We start from the raw sequence: 19,557 nt of genomic DNA on the forward strand, positions 1-19,557 counted from the left end.
TTTCATGATCCTATGCTTGTTAGGTGATAACGTGAAAGAGAATACACTCATCGATTCTAGGCTAGTACAAACATGATGCCATACACTATTTACATGAAGCTTAGCTGAGAGAGAGCTAAAAGAAGCATTCTAAACCTTAAAGGAAGGAGTTGTATCTCTCTCAGCATCATTTGAATAAGAACAAGGCAAACTGGGTGGCTTATGGGTTGCTTACGATGAACCTTACAGGCATAAGTAGATTCAAGAGAACCTTGCTGGCATGCTTATACCCATAAGGGGAAATTCATACCCAAATCAGAGAACCTTATAAGCAAGGCTTATGCTCATAAGGATGCCCGTAAGGATCATCTAGAGGAGTTTATGACCACACCATATGCCCATAGGGCAGTAAGAAGAAGCAACAAAATGAAGTTTATGATCCAACGCTTACGGCCGTAAGTTAAACTGTAACACAAATAGAAGACCTTACGGTTGTGACTTATGGCCGAAAGTGGTCCCGTTTGGCTCAAGCTATCTTCTCTAACTCCCTTACAGCTACGTCTTTAAGCCAGTAAGTAGTCTGTAAGCAATCAGGTATAAATAGAACTGATGGGATATTTAGGGCATTCAATTCTTTTATTTGGGCAATTCTTGGAGATGAAGAAGTTAGGGAAGAAAAGAGATGAATCTCCAACACTCAAGGGGCTATTTGAAGGGAGATTTCGATCCACATTCAAGAGAATTAGAGGTCGTAGCCGTCAAGCTCACCTTGGCGAAGTGCGTGGAAGCTTTGCTAGGAATACTCCGACAATCTTCCATGGATGCCATTAAGAAAGGGGTTTTTGTGTTTTTCATGTCAACTCCTATTATTTGTATCATGAATGCTTGCTCTCCTTTAATGGAGGGTAAATTTGTTGACTTTTGGGTATAGTTGAGTTCTAGGGTTTATGTAATTGACATTGGTTGTTGGATCATTGATTCTTTAGTTGTTTTCTTTATTGCAATTATCTCTATTTGAGCCTAATTGTGTGTTTTTACCAAATGATTGATACTGTGGTAAGAGCCCCCTAGTTTTCACATATTTGATGTGCTTTATGACGAGGAGAATTCCTACCTAGAATAGACATGCTCAATTCGAGAAGATATTGAGTACACCTTCGGTTATGGTACTTTGGAGACTTCGTCTACCATAATCCTTCTAAGTGGGTTAGAAATAATCACTGTACTCTTTGTAATCATGTGTAGTGAATTTTAGGAGAAATCACATCTCTACTCTGTATTCAGATTAGAGATAATCTCTCTCTATAGGGAAAATTATCTACTTTGGAGATTGCCACTAACTCACAGTAAGGTTTCATGAAGTGTTAATGTCATTGTGTGGATGCTTGTATCTACTCTACACCTATTCAATTACTCTTCACCTTAGAAATTGGGGTTTAGTATAATTCTGGGAACCTTTCGATTCAAATAGGATTGCGTAAGTAGACAACCTTTATCCTGTACTTCATAACCCTAGTGGATGCTATGCCCAGATATCGTTTTTTCCATTGACTTTTCTTCAGTTTTATTTCCGTATTTCTTGTTTTTTTTTCTTGTTTTCACACCCACATTATTTTATCACTTAGGCTATTTTTCAGAATTAGGGCTATTACTAGTATTCACTTTCTTCTCTATGGATCAACACTCTGTTTTATACACACTATTATTATGTGGTCGGCATGTACACTTGCGTCCCTATCATCATTGAAAAACTTTTCCCTAAGGACTTTGCGATTCTTAGCATAGATGAGAATATAGAGACCACACTTATCCATTGAAACACATCTGGGGCTCTTATCAATTGGTAAGATAAAAAGATGACATTGAAAGTGGAAGATGAAGAAGTAGTGAACAAACGGCCAAGCACCATGAAGCATTCTATAGACCAAAACGATGAATGTTACTTTGCACATAAACCTATTTTTTCTATTTCTGATTTTGTTCAGGATGTCTTTGTGGTAAACCATCTTCATGAGTACTTCAATTGGAAGCTTAAGGAAGAGCTGACACAACCCATAAAACCACAACTTCAAAGGAACAATGGGAGGAGTAATGTGAAAGCCACAACAACAAAGAAGGTATGGAGGAAGGTAGAAACAAAAGATAAACACACTACTGAGGTAATAAATTCCACAATTTTGAAAGCAGGTAACGAAGAAACATCCTCTCCCCTTACTCCAATTAACCCAAAGTCATCTTAAGGTAAGAGCAGATACGTCAGTCTTGTGAAGTAAAACAAGCGCTTCTTGGGAGACAACCCAAGTAGTTTTTATGTATTAGTTCGTTTATTTTCAGTTTTAGTTTTAATTATCTACTGATTAAATAAAGAGTTGTACTTAATTTAATGGTGTGAAGTTAACTGATCTCTATTGAATTCTATGAGCAAAATTTGTTGTGGAGTATAGTATTATTACTAGGAATTGTTTTCATGCCGTTTTACACAAGGAGAGCCCTCAGTATTTCATTGCTTATAGAATAATGGGTGTGGTACAATGATAAGTGTCTAAATATACGTATTTTAGTACATGTATTTTATACACTTAGCATGTATTTTTGTAGGAATGGATGCCTACTTTTTGCTTAATAGAGTATTATTTGCTTCACAGGGTACGTAGGAGCCATGGAGAACAGGAGGATATGTTTTGGGCAAAAAAGAGAAGAAAACCAGGTCTCGCAGTACTGTAGCGTATTTCATTGTAGCATATTACTGTAGTTGGAGTACTGTAGTAGGAGCAATGTAGCAGATGTACTATAACGTAATAGTTGTAGCAGTCACTGTAGCACTTGGAGAATTCTTGGGCCAGAAAGTGATCTATGTTATACAGCCTCAATACAACCCGGGATTGACACCATAGCACCTGGAGAATTTTCGGGGCAAAAGGGTTGGCCTAAGCCATACGGCCTCAATGCAGCCTGGGATTGACCCCGGGATACATCGATTTGGGGGGATATAAAAGCAAATTTCTAGGACAAAGGAAGGGGACTTCTTCTTGGCCTTTTGGGCCACCGCCATCGCACTTTATTGAGGCTTTCCGGCCATCTTCCGGTGACGATACTTATGGGAAATGAGCACACATCATCACCAAGAGGGAGAGGAGTAAAGGAGAAGGAGTTGGAGTGAAGATATGAGCCATCATCGACAAACTTATGAAGCTTCATCAATTCAAGGGGATCACGACCTAGAGGGGGATTTCATTACTTCTTTTATGTTTTTCTCTTCCTTGTATGTTTTATAAGTGTCCCTTATCATGAGGGATTAACTTATTGTTATGTTTGGATTTAGATGAATCCTAGGGTTCATCTTGTGTAAGAACTTGGGATGTTGTTCTTCATTTAATTTGATGGTTGTTTGAGATCAATCTTTCGTGCTTTGATGCTTAGAATTACATTTATGGAGAAATCTGTAATTCTATTATGAGTTGTATGCGTAGATGTGACCTACTCATGTGTACTAGATCTAGGAGAGATTGTTCTTGTGCCGACACACCGAGAGATCGGGTGTTGGTAGCCCTCCATTGCTAGGTTTAAGCCGAAGGATAGTAGATTTACTCATATTAGAGATTTCCTTGAACTCTTTACAATCATAGGTGGGTTGATCCGGAAGAGATTCTAATTAACACTTGTATGGGATTAGGGGTTAGCCACTGAGAAATTGGGGTTAACCTATCTAAGAGATCTCTAGATCTTAAATACTGTCAATACACTTTAAACTATCCTAGTTTGGACTTTAATGACAACCCTAGGTGGATTCCTCATCGAAACACTCCCTTCTCATGCTTGATGCTCCCTTGTTTGTTACACCCATGTGCTAGTTACCCGTCCATAGATTAGTTAGTTTATTTTATTTTATTTGTTCTTCTTACTAAGAATTGTAGGCTAGATAATAGATGAAGAGTGAGTCATAATACTTCCTTGGCCCTGTTGAATACGATCCCTGTGTCACACACAAGGTATTACTTGGTGATCTCGTATACTTGCGGGGAAGCAATCATACAACTATTATACACCCGTTGTGATGCACGGGCAGAGAGTTGAGTTTTCTGGAAAATTTGGGTGAGTCTATCACGGGCTCAAAATACCCATGGTCAAGCCATGATGATTAGTCATGGCCGTTCCACACAGTATGCTATATCTCTGGATTTTCTAAAGGACTGGCACGGCCTTACCACGCCCGTGGTGCTACCGTGGTGAGCATAAGGAGGCTTAGAATGGCCATTGCCAACACATAGAAACTTTTTGAGCCTTAGCTAAGTTGTCAACAGCCCCATGAAGGGCCCGTAATGGCCATGGCTTCTTAGGGAACTGAATCGATGAACAACGGCCATAGTGAAGGCCGTTACAAGGTGATTAGGGTTGTCGATGGCCGATCCTTGACCTTTCTCATGCAAACTTAGCTTCCTCTCTTCTACTTCACCGGAGAACCCTTCCCGATGATCGTTTAGTGATTCTGAGAGGTTTTGGAACTATTCCTGCATGATTAAGCACCAGATCTCATTTATTTTCACTATAGAACAGTCCTCTCTTCTCGGCTGATTTTGTAAGAAACTCCTAAAACCTTTTAATATCTATAAATGGCGTGAAATAGTTTAGGGTTTCTTGGTGAATGTTTTTACATGAATTTCAATTAAAACAAAACAATGTACACAAATTTTTCACCATAGTCGAGCTTCACAACTATTGTTCCATGATGAACAATGGCTGTTGTGTTCATATTCTGAATCGGGGGTAGATGACTCACAACAGGCATTGTGCGCCAGTTGTGAGGCCATTATAAATTTTTCCTACTCATCTTACCCTAGTAACATCTGGTCTACTCGTTGTCATGAGTTGTTTTCCCATTTTAATACACAACGGATATACCACGGGTGATGTATGCCAATGGTAGCCCTAGAATAGTGCATAGCAGAGCTACTGAATTACACAATCAGATGTTGTGTGCCCATTGTACTCATCCAAAGGGTTATCACGGCCTTGGTCATGGGCGTGTTGAGACTGTTATGGTTACATAATGACCGTGGTGTACCTGTTGTGCACTCATTGTCCATTCCTGCATTCCATTTTTTATATTCTATTGATTGATTTTTTGTATTCTTTTTGAAATTCAGGTTATGGGTCAGAAGAGAACTGCCAATAGTCCATAGGTAGAGGCCAAGAAGAAGAAGAAGACTGGAGAGTCTTCTTGGATAACGATTCCATGGTTTGGGGAACCTGAACAAAGGTCCCGTTAAAGGAGGCTCATGGACCATAGGTTTGTTGAGGGTTGTCAGATTGACTGGTTGACACTCGAGTGTATAAGTCTCACCGATGAAGTATGGGACCTTATTTTTGTTCAGGGCAAGGATAAGTTTTTCGGTATAAATGAGATGAATTATTGGGAGATCATATGGAGGTCATGAGATCTTTCAAGCTCGACCATACCATAGTACACTCGCACCGAGTCACATTCCCAGCTTCCTGGCGACCATATTTCTTGATCCTTACATCACCAGGCTTGCACGGGAGTTTGGGTTGATCGATCACTGTGCCAGCATGCATCATGTCGGGGGCATACAGCCGCTTGGGGTCACCACACTCCAAGTGATGATCATAATTAAGCGGTGGCACACATCCCACATGGTGTAGTTTTGGGTGGTCCACGGGTCTAACTCTAAGTCTTCTAATGATGACGAGTCGCTTTCAGAGACCACTGGCACCACAATTGATGAGTGCAACTCATATAATATTTTCTTGCCCTCAATTCATGCTTTTTCTTGCCTCTTAACATATTTTTATATACATTAGGTTCTATAGTGGGTATATGTTATTGATGATGTAGGAATTGGGGAGCTCGAAGCAATTAGGAGTGAATCAGGATACCAAGCGAGTGAAGATTGGAGAATTTGCTAAGTGTTCAAGCTTAGCACGGGTAGAGCACAATCATGCTCTATCCCTCTGAATGTCCAGCCTCATGACGATGGAGTGATAAAGCTTGCAAGGATGTGTCACCAGGTCAAACACAGTCGAAGCATGCTCGTGCCCCTCTCCCTCAAAATCTCTGGCTAGAGTTAGTTTCTACTCAACAGGAGAAGCACATGCTGGATGCTCTTAGCACGATCATGCTCAAGTGAAGCACAGTCCAAGCACGACAGTGCTTTCTCCCACTAGAAATTCTAGGTGAGCACTTAGCTGATTCACTTGAAACCCTACCATGGAAATATGGTCTAAGCACAATCATGCTTAGCCGGTATTGAGCTCAAAGACAGCCCTTTTTAACTCTAATTTCTAGGGTTTGCTCTCATCTTTGTTCGAGGACTCTCATCTCCACCGAGCGAACTTTGAACACAGTGAAGATCAGGCTTCACCACACCTTGTAAAGGGGATTATGGACAAGTTAGAGGCACAAGAGAAGTGGGGTTAGCATACCGAGCTCGGTGAGGAAGACTATCTTGAGAAGAAGGGAGTCATGGCTTCTTTCTCTAGTTTTCCATCTTTGTCTTTCCTGTTGCACACATCCATGAGTGGTTAACCATCCACAATACCCCGGGATGTGAACTATGTTGTTTTGTATGCTTTAACTACTTGATCTTAATGTTTATGGAATTCTTTTGGTTTCTTGTGTTTGCATAACTTGATGTGTTTGATTTGCACAGTTGCTTAGGTAATTTAGTTATCTTAGCAAAACTTGGTGTAGTTAAGAACCATAGTTGCAACATTGGTCTTGAGCATACACTTGAACCTTAGAATGTACCTGGTAGGCTTAGGATCAAGTCAGCATGCAATAACTCATAGGAATCATTCTGGGGCATTGCTCTCTTTTGTTGAAAACCCAATCCTAATTCCCCCTACCTCTACTATTGTTTCTCTCCTTTGTTATTAAATTTTAATTCATTTGCAAGTTCAATATTTGTTTAATTGAACATCAGAAGATAAATTAGTATTTCATGTCTAGTTCCTGAGGTTTGACAACTCTACCTCTCTCGGGGTACCACTTTACTACTTGTGTGCAACCTGTGCACTTGCAGAGAACACATCAACAATTCCTCTAATCCCGACTACAGCTCTATTTGTTGCTATTGCTACTTCTCCTCCTACACTGACTACAACACCGACTTGTGGGGTTGATTAAGATCCAAGGAACTAGACAATTATGTTATGATTTTTTATCAAAATAATTAGAATAACAACAACAACAACAATAATACACACATACATAAATAAAACTTCAAGAATGAAAGAAATAAGGTCCAACTTGCTCATAATTTCATCAGAAATTTAGGAAGTTACTCTATCACAGAAAATTCTATAGAATTAAGGTTCAAATCTGCTCATAATTTATAACATTGTATCATTCAATTAAAAGTACAATTAAAACATATAAACAACATTTACAAAAATTATCATGACTAGAAATCCACAAAGCAATTATGACAATGGATGCAATAACCAAGAACTTCTGACTAGAATTATCCATGGATTCTTTTGTAAATTCAGTAAAGCAAGTATGAACTTGCACTTAATATGAGACATACAAAAAAATTAATCTATCAATTAATGCTCATAGTATTGAACACCGCTATCCCTTAAAAAAAATTAACTACGAGATTTTTGATGTCACAAATTGCACCTAAACTTTATTGTGTGCTTATCAATATGACAATAGTTGAAATCTAAATTGCCATCATCCCAAAGTTTTTGCTCAATATGAACTTATGAGTTGATAAACGATAGCAAGTTCATGATGAGTATTTCAGCATGAAATGACAACATCTTGGAAAGCATAAATCTTAGTTTCAAGAACTCTCATATTCATAATATTTAGGGATCTCAATTAAATGGCTTTAGAAGTCAAGTTCAAAATTTAAAATGCACTTGCCTATGTTAGCACAGATGCCTTGTAAATTTGATTGGATCCCTTATCAATTGAGGAAAAAAAATCACAAAAAACTTGGTCACACATAATTTGTAGCCAAATCTTAACTTTATCTAACAACTATGCTAATACTCCAAAGTAATTCTACATCAGCTCTTAATGTAGAAAAATACGGAATATGTACATTAAGGAACATAAAAGCAAACAAAAGTACATAATTGACATTGAAGTTGTTTAACCAATATCCAATGATGGATTATGAAAAAGAAAAATAGTATTTATAGTTGTTATCAACCTAAAGGTTTTTGACTAATGAAAATGCCAACCATCTCTGCTCTTCTTCTCTTTCTCAAGTAAAAATCAAAATTGCTCCACTATCACCCCTACTCCTAATCTTTCAAGCAATAGAACAAAGATGGGAAGCAATCTCCTTCTCTTCGACATCAATACTACAACCATCTCCTTCTAAATAAACAAAGCTAACTCTTCATCATACCAAACATCATTAAACACAAGACACAACAAAAAACACCAAACTACTTCACTACTTACAACTTCTATTACTATTAAAACTACTGATACTAATAACTAATACTACAAAGACTAAGTCTCAAATTAAGGAAGTAAATCCACAACTGTATAAATAATCTGTGAATTCATGAATAACATAAAAATAAATGCTTGGTATGCTATCACTTCATTAAAATATATTTATGAAAGTCCATAAAATTATAGGAAATCCTAAAGATGGCAAATCAATGAAAACCAAAACCTAGAAAAAAAACCATAAGAATAAACCAAAGAGCAATTCAACAAATCATGAAGCTATGATTCCCATACATGTGAAGAAAGTTCACACGAGATCTAAATAGAAAATTTCTCCAGGATAAATTGAGATATAAACAATGGATATATAAATTCCAATTCCCAGGAAAAAGAAGAGCATGAAAATTGGGCGGAAATGAGATTCCAACACCTCCACAAGCTTTCCTATCATTGACTCCGACTGAAACACTAGTGAGATGGTCCGCCAGAAAGAATGGAGAAGCCATTACTGCAGAGGGAATGGAGAAGCCACTGTGCCAGAGAAAATGAGGAAACCACTACACAAGATTGAGAGAGAGAGAGAGAGAGTAGTATTTAAGGCACTAAGAAAGGGTTTAAGCCAGTGAAAGCTTTAAGGCAAAGGCCTTTAGTAATGACAAATAATTATGAGCAGCTAATATTAAATTGCGCCGCTAATATTTGGCGCTATAGCTTAACATCCTTGTACCATGTGAAGATCTTTGACACACCCCTTGCGCGTGTGTACCGCAATTGCACTGGTCGTCAAAGTTATAAAACACCCCAGTGAATGGGTAGTCGAATCCATAGGGAATAGTTGCTAAGAAACACAAAGTATTGCTATCTAGTTAGAGTAAAAACCAATTTGTGATGCTGCTTTGAAATATTAATGCAAATAAAAGTAGAAGAGAAAGGAGAAAGCAAGAAGAATAGAGAGAAGTAATCGATGGTAAGATGGGGTATTCGGACAATGCTCACCCTAGGACTATTGTTTCAAGTGCAAGACTAATATTATGTCTCCTAATTGAAGTTTAATGAGTCGTGGAGATCCAAAGACACACGGTCCCAAATCTAAGGTCAACTATGACTAGTCATTTATATTTTGGCCTGGCGGAGAGGGATACTCTTGATGCCTCCCACTGTGTAAGACTGCTTGAGGCTCTAGGGATTTCAAGTGATAAACCTTATTCCCTAATATAGATCTAACCCTTTGGCCCAAGCAAAAGACCCCTAGTCACGATTAAGCCCCGTACTAAGGATTACTTCAACACTTCACTCTGTTACTCGCGCAACTAAGCACCAGTGGAGTTTGTCTCTTAGCACTTCACTCTATCACAGCCGCAAAGAACTCTTGGAATGTGGAGGTAGGATAAATCACATCGGAAGGGAAATGGGACGTTCCGCTACCTCTCAACTCACCCTCTCAACCCTCTTCAACCTTGTTAAGTCTAACCCTAATGAAGTTGTCACCCCTTCATAGGATTACCAAGATAGACTATTTACCCTAGTGTCACTCTAAGGGAAATCAAATCAATAAGCACACAAGATTGAAACTCAATTAAAACATCAATTAAAGGAAACATAATAAGAGTCAATGAAACAAGATCATCCAAGGGTTTACAAGTCTAAGCAACCACTAGGGGTTTAGTTCTCCATGGAACAATACAAAATCAACAATAAAATCAAAAGTATATGCAAGAAATCCATAGAGGAAACCCCCTTGTCGTCCGTGTTGATGGTCTTGAGGAGCTGCCTCGTCATCTCCAAGAATTCCCTTGTCAAACCTAGGGCACACCTCACCAAATCAATGCCGACGAAAGCCCCCCGAATAGCTCTCCTCCAAAGAAAATCGATGTCGAATGTTGTAGAACCGCTCCTAAAACCTAGCAAAAGCCTCTCCAAAACCCTAGCGGTGCTCTCCCCAAAAGATAGCCAAAGGATAGGATGATGATCCCAAATAAAACTCTCAAAGCGCTATTTATAGGGCTGAAATCTGGCATCCACATGGGCATGTGGAATTTCCACACGGCCGCGTGGATTTCCAGATTGCATTTTCCTGCACGTTGTGAACAGTAACTACTACAACAATTTTGGTGCAATGATTTTCTACAATGAACTTCTACAGTACTTTCCCAAAATAATCCCAAATTCATTTCATCATTGAGGCCGCCAAATTGAGTACACAACCCTGCGGTAGATCACGCCACTTCTTCAATTAAACCACATTGATGAAGCTCTTGTAAATGTTACATAAGTTGGAACACATGAGTGTGACTGCCTTTGTGCCCCTCCAATTTGTATATTCACTTGAGTATTTTGGAGGTTGGCACACACCCACATGTCTATTATCAAAACTTGTGCCTTGAGCCTTGTTCGATATAAAAATTTCATCAACAATCACGTACACGATCTATTTTTGCTTTCTTTCTTCCAAACTTGTCTCCACAACCCTAAATGCACAAAGAACACAAATGCACACGATTGAGCTATAAAATATGATAAAAGTAATGCTCAATGTAAGAAAAGTATACTTCGAATTACGTATACACAAGCACTTATCAAACTCCCCCACACTTAAGATTTTGCTTGTCCTCATGCAAAAATAAAACATTAAAACGTATAAGAGGCAAAATTTAAAGTCCTCGGCCTTATGTTTACCAAAAGCATGCAAAAGAGGAATTCTACAAGTAAGGAAAAATTCAAACACCGAATAAGAGAAATCATTGCTCTAGCTAAAAACTTGAATGAAAAAGGACAACAATCCGATATTGTGTAAGTGTGTGTAAACTCACTCAAGTCAACCCAACGTGTACTCAAAGTTCTTACTAAAAAGGACTTAGTTATATACAAAAAGAGAAGGTAGTAGCTTCACACATCCTCTAAGGTAGCCCTTTCCGAGGCGGCCGCCAAGGTGGCTTTCACACTTTCGAGGTGGTAGCTATTTCTACCGGGGTAGTAGCTTTCCCTCATCCTATGAGATAGCCCCTTCTCTTATTAGGGCACAACTAGTATCTGACTTATGAGAGTAGCTTCATACTTCATAGGTGGTAGCTCTTTAGACCTCAATGCATAAACAAAACAAACAAAAATTTAAATTATTATTATTTATTATTATCATTATTTTATTTTTTTTTTAAACTAATTCAAATAAGAAACATGCTAAAACAATCTATTAAACATTGAACTTGAGTTTCCACAAGGTTTAATGAACGAGTAATGCAAAAAGTGATAATTGAGCAAAAATTAATAAAAATCAAAGTAAAACTAGAGCATGATAGTATTCAATGTTAAAAATTCTCCTAAACCTAAGATACAACCGTTGCAACTAAGGTGAACCGACATTGGCTACATGAGCATGAACAATGAATGCATAAGTATAGAACATGTGCAATGTGAACTCCCCCCACACCCCCACCCACACACACACACACACTTAAGATGTACATTGTCCTCAATATACACATAAAGCACAATAAAGATTAAAAACAATCAAAACATGTGTGTGAAGATGGGTAATTGAAAAAATACTTCCCTGGACTCGTACTGTTGCATTTGAGGGAGTTAAATTCATTGAGAGTTAAGTTCCAATGGACTGTGGAGCACACACGGCCATGTTCAATACCACATTGACCCTGCCAATGACTATTCCTCAAATCCAAGACTCACAAGACCATCTGCATGTATACACAAGGAGGTTTAGTAAATCTCAACAAAACAAAATAAAATCGAGTCTATAAAGATATATGAATGAAATACAACTCGGTACAACTGAAAAGCAATAAGATAAACTCAGAAGGATGATCCTTTCTGAGTGATACAAGTCCAAAATAACATGCGAAAATAAAATAACAAAACATAAAGATAAAGAAAAATAAAGACGCCTAAAGCGTCAGTGTCTAACTCTGCTGGTGTTGCTGCTACTACTGCTGCTGGTGTTGGTGCTGGTGGTGATGGTGCCGCTAGTGATGCTGGAGGTGTCAGTATAGCTCGGGGTCTCATAATAAAAGGTAAGGTAAGGTCACGTCTCGCTCAAGAATCTGCTGTAATATTTCGAGATGCGCCATCACCTCAGCATCGTTCACGGCCTATATCGCTCGAACCTCAGCTAGATCACTCTGTAAAAACCCCTACAGTGCTCTCGAGCCTCTCAAAGCGATCATGGGCTCGAGATGGAGAGAATATGCACACTAGAGGTGGCTCCTGTGCTTCAGGGGTGTCTCTGTCTCTAGTAGGGGCATGATCATCACATAAACACCATCTCTGTACCTCCACACCATGCCCATCAATCACATTATCTCTAGGCTGAGGGGAGATGGTATAATAATCTTCTCAACCCCTCTGATCCCGTCTAGTAGACCCATCCCCATGATGAGTTAAGTGATGTATGGGCCCAAGAATGTCACTGCAATCCTGGCATACTGTCCCTGATGATGCAGGTACTCGACCATGATGTGTTCTAGGTGGAGTGGCTCACTCTGTACCATCGAATAGAGATAAAGCAACTTCTGGCAACTCAAATCTCCTTACTGTCATCACGACCATTCACTGATCTGCTGAGAACAACGTGAATATATTTGTAGGCCGGTCAGGAGAGGCATGTGTCCTTGGAAACTCCCGGCTTGTACTGTCCCTAACCACATAGCATATGGTAGCTGCGCTGAGAGTCAAGCTGGCAAGGTAATCCATCGGGAGCTGCTCATACTCCTCTATCTCAGTGCATGCCTCGTCATAGAGCCCAAGTCAGACAGAAAACTGTGTCATGCTCATGCTATGGTACTGTCGGAAGGGTCTGAACTAAATGGCGTTAATGCCAGTGAAGCTTGAGTATGCTCGGTCGAACTCGAATAATGTGATTACCTCTAACGTATGCATATAGATAGCCGATTCTCTGATAGACAATAGTTAATGCCAAATACCCACTGAGAGCAACTCCTCAACCTCATCTGCCATCACGTCCCCTAACTGGATCTCTCTCAATGCGCTCAAGTCCAAAAAACACGAGTGGCCAAACTTGAGCTTCGATAAACACTCAAACCGAACCTGATGTTAGGGAATCGTAAACTCCATATGCTTTGGTGAGGATTCACGAGGACATTTGCGGGCTGTTTTTTTCTATCTGGGGGTCATTCCTGCCAGAATTGAAAAGAAATCGATCAAATTAATCTTGTAAAAAAAATTCTGCAAAAATCCAAATGGTCGTGTGGAAATTCCACACGCCCGTGTGGATCTTTGGGCGTGACAGCCGTATGGCCGAATCCACAAAAGTATATATAAATAATCTTAAACTCATCTACATTCATTATACAATCATTCACCAGCCATCTAATCATAATATTCAAGCAAAATCGACCACATTAAGAAAAGAGAAAAGGAAATCTTACCGACGAAATGAGAATCAAAAGCTTTGAATACGGCCAGAAAATGAACCAAAACTCTTTAAAAAGACGGTAAGAATGTCGAGAAGGTGAATGGAAGCGTTCTTTTGGTGTGGAGACATTTAGAATTGAAGAGGTGCAAATGGATTTTAAAGAAAAGTCGCGGCTCTTTGTGTTCTATACATCCACACAGGCGTGTGGAAATTACCCACGCCCGTGTGCCTCTATAATGGAACTTCACAGGGGCATCCATACTCCCCTGTGTGCTCTCGGGATGGTCATTTTGTCCTCTGAACGCATCCACACGGGCGTGTGAAAATTACCCATGCCCGTGTGCCCGACCCACAGGGGCACCTAAATGCCCCTGTGGATTCTCTGTTCTCTTGAAAAATTTCTCTTAGTGTTCCACACACCCATGTGAAAATTCCACACGGGCCTGTGGAAGTTTACAAGGGGCTCACAGTGGCAGCCACACGCCCCTGTATGCTCTCAGGATAAAGAGTTCTCTCTACAGAGTTTCACACGGGCGTGTGGAAATTATCCATGCCCGTGTGCCTCCCACAGGGTCACTCACAGGGGCATTCACACGCCCCTGTGTCTTCTCGGGATGGAAAAATTGAGCTCTGAACAGAAACACACGGCCGTGTGTCTTCTTTGGATGACTCAGAAAAATTTCAGACTATGTAGAAAAAGTTTTGCACACCAATACACTCTACAAAGACTACATAAATAATGAAAAATTGACTAGAGACTCTTGAAAACATGCTTAAACAACCTAAAACTTCGCCCATCACAATGAAGCAAAATAAAACACCGACTATCCTCGAGAAAACATAGCAATAACATGTAAAAATTAAGACACCAACACTAAAGCATTTATTCATGCAAAAACTAAACCAAGACCTAGAAAAACAATAAAGACTTGGGTTGCCTCCCTAGAAGTGCTTGTTTAATGTCACCAAGCTTGACATACCTGCTCTTACCTCACGGGGGTTCATAAATAAATGTTGTCCTCTTACCTACAACTTGAAAGCACGATGAATATAATTTTTGCAAGGTAGAGGGAGAGTGATCGAGTTTGTTACTACACAAGGGTTCATCATCCTTACTTCATGAATGCTCATCTCCACTAGTATTGGGGCACTTCTTGTGATGTCTCCTTGTCCTCTTAACCTTTTAGATCATCCTCTTCATGACTCACGAGGTAGGTTGCACTTTATCTTCTAGACCAAGTGATAAAATTTCTTTATCCTACATTTCTTGATCTAGCCACCGCTCCAATGGGTCCAGACACAACATTTCCTACACATAATCATCAATCAACTCATCAGTAATGTCAAGAAAATACAAAGTATCATCAAAAGAGAATGTCACATGGCTTCAGCAAGGCGATATGTCAACTTGTCATCTCCAACTCTTAGTGTCAATCCCCACCGTCCATACCAATGAGAGCTTTGGAAGTGCTCAAGAATGATCTCCCAAGTATTAATGGAACCTTGACATCCTCGTCCACATCTAACACCACAAAGTTCACAGGAAAGATGTACTTGTCGACTTTCACAAGTATGTCCTCAATGGTGCCCCACAGATGTCTAACAGATTGATCGGCCAATTAAAGTGTCATCTGAGTGGGTCTAGATTCTCCCAAACCTAGCTTCTAAAAGAATATATAAGGCATAACATTGATGCTAGCTCCTGAATCAGCCAATGCGTTCTCTTTACCCAAATTACCAATGTTACATGGAATGATAAAGCTACCAGGGTCTTTCTTCTTATTCGACATATTCTTTTGCAACACCGCCGAATATGAAGCATCTAAGATTATAGATGCATCCTCCTCCAACTTCCTCTTGTTGGTCCAAAAGTCTTTAAGGAACTTTGCATAACGAGGCATTTGAGATAACACCTCCACAAATGGGATGTTGATGTGCAACTGCTTAAATAGACCCAAGAATTTCTTGTATTGCTCATCATTTTGGTTACTCTTCAGCCTTGAGGGATAAGGAATTCTTAGCTTGTAAGATGGGGGTGGCACGTCTTTCTCTTTAGCTTTTTCCTCAATCTCTACTTCTATGGGTGATTCGACCATCATCTTTTCAATAGGGAGCTTACTCTCAACTTCACGGCCACTTCTCAAAGTGTTCATCTTCACATGTTCTCTTGGATTAGTCTCCGTGTTGCTAGACAAACTCCCTTGAGGTCTTTCCGAAAGTGACTTCGCAATTTGACCGACTTGGTTCTCCAAGTTATGCAAAGATGCTGTGTGATTGCGAAGTATGGCTTCAACCGAATGAAATCTCGTATCCGATGATTGAATGAACTTGGTCAAAGCTTTCTCTAAATCAATCATCCAGTTTTTCAACCCTGAAACTCTATTCTCCATGTTTGGAGCTTGTTGTTGTTGGAAACCCAGTGGTGTTGTGGTCTTCTGTTGCCCTTGATTACTCCAAGACATGTTTGGGTGGCTCCTCTAACCCGGATTGTAGTTATTGTTATACAGATGTCCTTGACCTCTCATTGCATTGCTTGCAAAATCCACTTATTCTACTAAAGTTGTACCACCAATAGCAATCGGGAAATTAGATGAAGCATGTCCTCTCCCACACCCAATGCAACTCATCACTGCCGCTAATCTAGGAGAAGTTAGGGTGTCTAACTTCTTGCTCAAGGACTCAACCTGGGCTGCTAATGATGTGAATGCATCGATCTGATCAAGTCCGGCTATCCTATTCTTGTCTTGTGTATTCCACTGATAACTGTTCATAGCCATCTCTTCAATGAGTTGTCGGGCTTCTTCGAGGGTTTTACTACCTAAAGTACCTCCTGCTATAGCATCAAGTAATTGCATCGTGCTTGGGTTCAAACTATTGTAGAAAGTTTGGATAATCATCTACTCGAGGAACCCATGTTGAGGACATTTCAGCAGGAGATCCTTGAACCTATCCCATGTCTCAAAAAGAGACTCCAATTCCATTTGCACAAAAAAGGATATTTCATTCCTAAGCTTCGCAGATTTTCCAGGAGGGAAATATCCAGCTATGAAAGCTTCTACCATCTCCTCCCAAGTAGTCATCGATGCTTGAGGCAATGAGTACAACCATTGTTTTGTTCTCCCTTTCAAGGAAAATGGGAAGGCCCTTAATTTGATGGCATCATTCGTAACTCCATTAATCTTGAGCATGTCGCACACCTCCAAGAAATTCTCAATGTGGTTGTTTGGATCCTCATCGGCTAAACCATTAAACTATACTGATTGCTGTAACATCTGTATGAAGCCTGGCTTGAGCTTAAAACTCTGAGCTGTAATCGGTAGCCTCACAATGTTGGATTGCGAGCCAAGAACTACAGGTCTTAGATAATTTGAGAGTGTCCTCTACTGCTCATGATGTTCACCCATATTATCAAACCCTTCAACTTCTATCTCAACTTGATTTGTCTATTTTTGTACAAGTTCCTTTCCCCGCCTATGAGTTCTTTTTCCAATTCTTGGATCACCTTCAACTAACATCGAAGGGTTGCCTCAGGTCATAACTTGGAGCTGCAATCAGAGAAAGAAAACAAATCAGAACGATGGAAGAATAAGAAAGTGTGAAATAGAACAAGTGATGAATAGCTAAAATAGCAAAGTGCAAATGCTTCCAAAATGCCTATTCCCGGGCAACGGCGCCAAAAACTTGACACACTTGTTACTTGTGTGTACCGCAAGTGCACGGATCGTCGAAGTAATAAAATAACCTGGTGAGTGGCTAGTCGAATCCACAAGGAATAGTTATTCAGAAATACAAAGTATAGCTATCTAGCTAGAGTGAAAACCAATATGTGATATTGCTTTGAAATATTCATACAAATAAAAGTAGATGTGACAACGCCCCTTGCGTATGTCCCGCAAGTGCACGGGTTTGTCGAAGTAATAAATCCCAGATGAGTGGGTATCATATCCACAAGGAGTAGGGAATAAAAATACTTGAATTGTTTCTTAACCAAGCGAAAAGTGAATAATAGTTGTGTAACAAGATGTAATGTAAACAAAAGTAAAAGAGACAAGAGAGAAGGCACAAGTAAAGGGGAGGTAAGACAATCGATATAAATATGGTACCCGGATATTGTTGCATCTAGGACAATCGTTTCAACTGCAAAAACCCTCTAATATGATTTCTAACTAATGCATTAATGAGTCTTGGAGATCCTTCAATACATGATCCCAAATCTAAGGTCAACCATGCCTAACTCTATACATGTCCTAGAGGGGAAATTGAACAATCTCTCAACCTCGCACTCGTATAGAATCGCAATGAGTTCTAGGGATTCCAAGTAATAAATCCTCTTCCTAGATGTAGACCTAACCCTTTGGTCATGGCGAAAGGTCCCTAGTAACAATTAAGCCCAAGGTGCTAAAATCACTTCAACATTTCACTCCGTTGCCTCTGCAACTAAGCCCCAGTGGAAGGTCATCCCTTAGTCCATTCACTCTACTATGACCGCAAAGAACTTGAGGAAATGGAGGTAGGATGGATCACACCGGATTGAAAAGGGGACGCTCCGCTACCTCTCGACTCACCTTCTTAACCCTCTCCAATCTAGCTTTGTCTAACTCTCGTGGTGTGTCACTCACTCACAAGAGTTACCAAGGTGAACTCTCAACCCTAGTGTCACTCTAAGGGAGCATTCAATCAATCAAGAATTCAAGATTGGAACTCAAATAAAACATCAATTAATGAAAGCATAATAACAAGGTTTAATGAAACAGATACATCCTAGGGTTCACAAATCCAAGTACCCACTAGGGGGTTTAGCTCTCCATGGAGCTAGTTACAATCAATGAAATCAAATGTAAAAAAAAGTAATCCATAGAAAACTCTCTTGGTAGTCGTGATGATGGTCTTGTGGAGAAGCCTCTACTCATCCAAGTGTCCCTTTGTCTGGCCTAAGATACAACTTGTCGGATCGGTGCCGACGAAAAATCTCACACTAACCTTCTTCCAAATGGAGAGCGATGTCGGAGCCGTAGAACCTCCCCAATCCCTAGCCAATACCTCTCTAAACCCTAGCTGCCGCCCTCTCTCAAGATGGGGAAAAGATGGAGAAGAGAATATTGAAATCGGCCTTAAATAGGGCTGGAATCGGGCATCCACATGCCCATGTGGATTCTCCACACGGCCCGTGTGGAATTTTCACACGGGCGTGGATAATTTCCACACGCCCGTGTGGATTCTCTGGAATTCTCTTTTTCAGCCGGCTGTAAACAGTACTTGCTCCAGTAGATTGCTACAATGCCCTGCTACAGTACCGGCCCGAGACACTCTTGAATCCATGTTTTTATCGGGGTAATGTAAACGTGCACACATTTACGTCGTAGGTCGCTTTGCTTCTTCAACAACGGCTTCATCGGTGAAGATCTTGCTATTAATGCACAAGCCGGGATACTCGAATGTGACTGCCTTTGTACCCCTCCAAATTATTGTGCTAACTTGAATACACGGAGGTTGGCCCACATTTGCGTATCTTGACTCCAACTTATGTCTTCGCGTTTGATCCTTCTCAAGATTTCTTCCAAATGGTGCATTCATGATCTACATTGGCTTCTTTCTCTAACATTCGGTTTCACAACCCTAGATTCATGAAAGTAACATAAATACACACATATTAGCGCTAAAACCTGATAAAAGTAATGCTCATCATAAGGAAATAACACTTCGCATTCTTATCACAAAAGCACTTATCAAGAAGAGAAAGGAGAACATAAGAAGAATA

The 19,557-nt window shown here is 39.9% G+C and overlaps 1 non-coding gene across 1 annotated transcript; it reads left to right on the top strand.

The window, feature by feature from the left end:
- Positions 1-16,706: 16,706 nt before the first annotated feature.
- LOC120283214 lies at positions 16,707-16,813 on the top strand. Its single transcript, XR_005543209.1, has one exon. It is a non-coding gene; the product is annotated as a small nucleolar RNA R71 (small nucleolar RNA).
- Positions 16,814-19,557: the final 2,744 nt, after the last annotated feature.

The sequence above is a fragment of the Dioscorea cayenensis genome, chromosome 18 (assembly GCF_009730915.1).
Source record: "Dioscorea cayenensis subsp. rotundata cultivar TDr96_F1 chromosome 18, TDr96_F1_v2_PseudoChromosome.rev07_lg8_w22 25.fasta, whole genome shotgun sequence".
NCBI lineage: Eukaryota > Viridiplantae > Streptophyta > Magnoliopsida > Dioscoreales > Dioscoreaceae > Dioscorea > Dioscorea cayenensis.